Here is a 6092-nt window from a genome sequence, read left to right as displayed (position 1 = left end):
GCCAGAGCTAAAAGTAGAAAAAAAACTTTAAAAAAAAAACTTCGTCTCATAAACTGCGTGATGGATTTCATCAAACTTGGTTCATTATAAGGTCCTCTCACAAGTTTGTTCAAATGGGAGTAAAAAGAAAAACTAAGTTTCAAAGCTGTATGCCTTTATATAATAGCTATATGTACTTGACTGCAAAACAGAATTTTCTAAGTCCGAAAGGGGGCATAATTTAGCTAAAATGCATGTCAGAGTTATGGGATTTGATGCTATCACCTAGTTTTATAACCCCGAAGACACATGAAATTCCAAATCAATATCTGCATTAGTTTGGAGGTAGTAACTTGCATGCAAAACTTTAACCAGGATTTTCTAAGTCCAAAAGGGGGCATAGCTATCATTTAAAGGCACATAGCTTTGAAACTTATTTTTTTCTAGGTCAATTATTAACATCACAGAATCAAGTCCCAACTTGAACATGTATTTTTGGCAATTATGCCCCCTTTTGGACTAAGGAAAAACTGGTTAAAATTTTGCATGCAAGTTACTACCTCCAAAACTAATGCAGATACTGGATTGAAACTATAGATATTTTAACATTTACCGCACATACACCAAACAGCCATTGGGACGACTATGTCTTCACATCCGCAAGCGGGCTCAACAAAAATAGCAGTTTACAGACCTCCCAGCACAGTATGATGAAAATAAAAGGTTTTTTCTGAAGGTTGTTTTTGTAAAAGTAAATGTTACCTCGGGCAACTTTGGGCAAAAATAAAGGATAATTTTCTGACATTTTTAAAGTTCCCTACCACATTGATACTGACATTTCATGAACAATCTAACTCTATCATCTTCAATAGTAACCACATCATCTAAAGTCAAAGGAATCTTCATTTGTTTGTTTTGGGTTTAATGTCGTATTTCAACAGTATTTCAGGCAGGCAGTTAATCTAACCAGTGTTCCTGGATTCTGTACCAGTACAAACCTGTTCTCCCCAAGTAACTGCCAAATTCCCCACATGAATCAGAGATTGAGGACGAATGATTTCAGACACAACATCTTTCATCAAATCGTCACAGAGAACATACGCCCCACCTTGAGATTGTCGAAATGTTAGAGTGCGCTAATTAATATTAATTCAACTCTCTATTTTTAAAAACGTACGCTCATGGGCAGAATGTTGAGCCCGCCAGCTGTCTGTGACCTTGACCTTAGACCTAGGGACCTCGTTCTTGCACACGACATTCCGTCTCATAATGTTGAACATTCATGCAAAGTTACATCAAAATCCCACCATGCATGAAGAAGAAATGCTCCAGACAAACTTCAATTTGACCTTTGACCTCCAACTGTGACCTTGACTTTTGAGATAGGAACATGGGGTTTGTACATGATACTCCTTCTCATTGAGGTAAACATTCATGCCAAATATAAACAAAGAGCGCCGCCAAGCGGGCCAATATAGGCCCAAAGGGTTACATCAGAGGATGGGAGGGAAATTTCAAGAACTTGACTGTTGAGGCCCAAAGGACAGGAACAACAAAAGGAAAAAATTCCAAAAAGAAAAATTCTAAGTACAAAAAAAAATTCTTACCAGGTAAAGTTATGTCAAAATACATCTAAAAATTGGATGTACCATCCATGTTGTACCACAGAAAAGTGGTCTTGGTTTTTCCCTACTGCCAATAATAAAAAAGTTTTAAAATAAGCTATTTATAGTAACAAAAAAAGGGAAGTAATTCACAAAAAAATTTTGTGACAGAACAAAATGGGATCTGCCAAATAAAAATAAGAGCACTGCAATGCATAGCAATATACACAAAGCAAAGTCATATATGACCTTTGACCCCTAAGTGTGACCTTGACCTTGAAGCGAGTCATCCAAAACATGCACTCTGCACGTCGCCTCAGTGTGGTGAACATTTGTGCCAAGTTTCTTTGAAAACCTTCAAGCAGTTCAAGAGTTACAGAGTGGACACAGCAAAGTCATATATGACCTTTCACTCCTAAGTGTGACCTTGACCTTGAAGCTAGTCATCCGAAACAAGCGCTCTGCACGTCGTCTCAGTGTGGTGAACATATGTGCCAAGTTTCTTTGAAATCCTTCAAGCAGTTCAAGAGTTACAGAGCAGACACGAAACACACTCATATGACCTTTGACCCCTAAGTGTAACCTTGCCCTTGAAATGAGACATCCAAAACATGCGCTCTGCACGTCATCTCAGTGTGGTGAACATTTGTGTCAAGTTTCCTTGAAATCCTTCAAGGGGTTCAAGAGTTACAGAGCGGACACGAAATTGCGGACGGACAGACGGACACCGAGACCATAACATAATATGTCCCTTTGGGCGTATAACAAGATTGGTCCATGCATGTCAAAAGTTATGGTACGGACAAAATCAGACGGACGCACCCACGCACATACACCGACCCGCCAAAAGTGACGACTAAGTCGAGCTCACTGCAAGCGGACTCTACAAACAAGAGGGCCAAGATGGCCCTAGGTCACTCACCTGAGAAACACCATAACAGTGTAAACATGTTTGACCTAGTGATTTCATGGAAACAAATATTCTGGCCAATTTTCGTTAAGATTGGACCAAAAATGTGGTCTCTCGAGTTTAAACAAGTATTTTCTTAGATATCACCTAGTGACCTAGTTTTTAACCCCAGACGACCTATATTTGAACTTGACCTAGATTTTATCAAGGAAATCATTCTGACCTAATTTCATGAAGATCAATTGAAAAATACAGTCTCTATTGCATACACAAGGTTTTTCTTTGATTTGACCTAGTGACCTACTTCTTGATCCCAGATGACCCATATTCAAACCCAACCTAGATTTCATGAAGACCAATTGAAAACTAGAAAATGCTTTTGTAAAAAAGCGCATGTCTCCCCCAATGCAAAGTCCTATAGGCAAGAAGTCAAAAGGGGTCAGGAGCGAAAGTCAAAGAGACACTGATGGTTGGCTGCAATAGGGATTATCTACTTGGCATGTCCAGTCATCCTGCTAAATTTCAACACTCTTGGCCTAGTGGTTCTCAAGTCACTGTTCAGGATTCTGTGACCTTGACCTTTGATCAAGTGACCTCAAAATAAATAGGGGTCATCTACTCTGCATGTCCAATCATCCTATTAAGTTTCAACATTGTAGGTCAAGTGGTTCTCAAGTTATTTCCAAAAAATGATTTTACATGAACAGGCCACTGTGACCTTGACCTTTAATAGACTGACCCCAAAATCAACAGGAGTCATCTACTCTGCATGTTCAATCATCCTATGAAGTTTCAACACTCTTGGTCAAGTGGTTCTCAAGTTATTGATCGGAACTGGTTATCAATGTTCAGGCCCCTGTGACCTTGACCTTTAACGGAGTGACCCCAAAAACAACAGGGGTCATCTACTCTGCATGACCAATCATCCTATGAAGTTTCATCATTCTGGGTCAAGTGGTTCTCAAGTTACTGACCAGAAATGGTTTTCAATGTTCAGGCCCCTGTGACCTTGACCTTTCACAGAGTGACCCCAAAATCGATAGGGGTCATCTACTTTGCATGTACAATCACCCTATGAAGTTTCAACATTCTGGGTCAAGTGGTTCTCTAGTTATTGATTGGAAATGGTTTTCCATGTTCAGGCCCCTGTGACCTTGACCTTTAACGGAGTGACCCCAAAAACAACAGGGGTCATCTACTCTGCATGACCAATTATCCTATGAAGTTTCAACATTCTGGGTCAAGTGGTTCTAAAGTTACTGACCGGAAATGGTTTTCAATGGTCAGGCCCCTGTGACCTTGACCTTTAATGGAGTGACCCCAAAATCGATAGGGGTCATCTACTTTGCATGTACAATCACCCTATGAAGTTTCAACATTCTGGGTCAAGTGGTTCTCTAGTTATTGATTGGAAATGGTTTTCCATGTTCAGGCCCCTGTGACCTTGACCTTTGATGGAGTGACCCCAAAATCAATAGGGGTCATCTACTCTTTATGACCAATCATCCTATGAAGTTTCAACATTCTGGGTCAAGTGGTTCTCTAGTTATTGATCGGAAATGGTTTTCCATGTTCAGGCCCCTGTGACCTTGACCTTTAATGGAGTGACCCCAAAATCAATAGGGGTCATCTACTCTTTATGATCAATCATCCTGTGAAGTTTCAACATTCTGGGTCAAGTGGTTCTCTAGTTATTGGTCGGAAATGGTTTTCAATGTTCAGGCCCCTGTGACCTTGACCTTTGACGGAGTGACCCTAAAAACAATAGGGGTCGTCTACTCCAGCAGCCCTACAACCCTATGAAGTTTGAAGGTTCTAGGTTAAATGGTTCTCCAGTTATTGCTCGGAAATGAAGTGTGACGTACGGACGGACGGACGGACAGACGGACAGGGCAAAAACAATATGTCTCCTGGGGGAGACATAAATACAGTCTCTATTGCATACACAAGGTTTTTCTTTGATTTGACCTAGTGACCTAGTTTTTGACTGCAGTTGACCCATATTCAAACTTGACCTAGATATCATCCTGACATAATTTTATGAAAATCAATTGAGAAATACAGCCTCTATTGCAAACACAAGGTTTTTTTCTTTGATATAACCTAGTAACCTAGTTTCTGATCCCAGATGACCCATATTCAAACTTGACCTAGATTTCATCAAGGCAATTTTCCTGACATAATTTTATGAAAATCAATTGAAAAATACAGCCTCTATTGCAAACACAAGGTTTTTTTCTTTGATGTAACCTAGTTTTTGACCCCAGATAACCCATATTCAAACTTGACCTAGATTTCATCAAGGCAATCATTCTGACTAAATTTCATGAAGATCAATTGAAAAATACAGCCTCTATCTCATTCACAAGGTTTTTCTTCCAATTGACCTAGTGACCTACTTTTTGATCCCAGATGACCCATATTCAAACTTGACCTAGATTTCATCAAAGCAATCATTCTGACCAAATTTCATGAAAATCAATTGAAAAATACAGCCTCTATCGCATACACAAGGTTGTTCTTTGATTTGACCTAGTGACCTACTTTTTGACCCCAGATTACCCATATTCAAATTTGACCTAGATTTCATCAAGGCAATTATTCTGACCAAATTTCATGAAAATCAACTGAAAAATACAGCCTCTATCGCCTACACAAGGTTTTTCTTTGGTTTGACCTAGTGACCTAGTTTTTAATCCTAGATGATAGATTTTCACACTTAGCCTAGATTTTTTCAAGGCCATCATTCTGACTAAATTTCATGAAGATCAGTTGAAAAATACAGCCTCTATCGCATACACAAGGTTTTTCTTTGATTTCACCTAGTGACCTAGTTTTTGACCCCAGATTACCCATATTCAAATTTGACCTAGATTTCATCAAGGCAATTATTCTGACCAAATTTCATGAAAATCAACTGAAAAATACAGCCTCTATCGCCTACACAAGGTATTTCTTTGGTTTGACCTAGTGACCTAGTTTTTAATCCTAGATGATAGATTTTCACATTTAGCCTAGATTTTATCAAGGCCATCATTCTGACTAAATTTCATGAAGATCAGTTGAAAAATACAGCCTCTATCGCATACACAAGGTTTTTCTTTGATTTCACCTAGTGACCTAGTTTTTGACCCCAGATGACCCATTTTCAAACTTGGCCTAGATTTAATCAAGATCATCAGTCTGACCAAAATTCATGAAGATCAGTTGAAAAATACAGCCTCTATCGCATACACAAGGTTTTTCTTTGATTTGACCTAGTGACCTAGTTTTTGACCCCAGTTAACCCATTTTCGTTCTTGGCCTAGATTTCATCAAGGTTATAATTCTGACAAAATTTCACAAAGATCAGTTGAAAAATACAGTCCCTATCGCATACACAAGCTAAATGTTGACAGACGCCGGATGCCAGACATTGAGTGATCACAAAAACTAACCAGAGCATTGCTCAGGTGAGCTTAAAATGGTAATAACTTCAAATGCTTACCGAGAAAGTAAAGGTTCAAGGATATGCTTTTAAAGGTTTTTCAGCAAAATAAAAGGTTTTAAAGAATTTTTACAAAAATAAAGGTTTATAAAGGCCCTCCTGTGAGGACTGA

Source organism: Mercenaria mercenaria, chromosome 3 (genome assembly GCF_021730395.1).
Source record: "Mercenaria mercenaria strain notata chromosome 3, MADL_Memer_1, whole genome shotgun sequence".
Taxonomy (NCBI): Eukaryota; Metazoa; Mollusca; class Bivalvia; order Venerida; family Veneridae; genus Mercenaria; species Mercenaria mercenaria.
Note: the sequence above shows the minus strand (reverse complement) of the source record.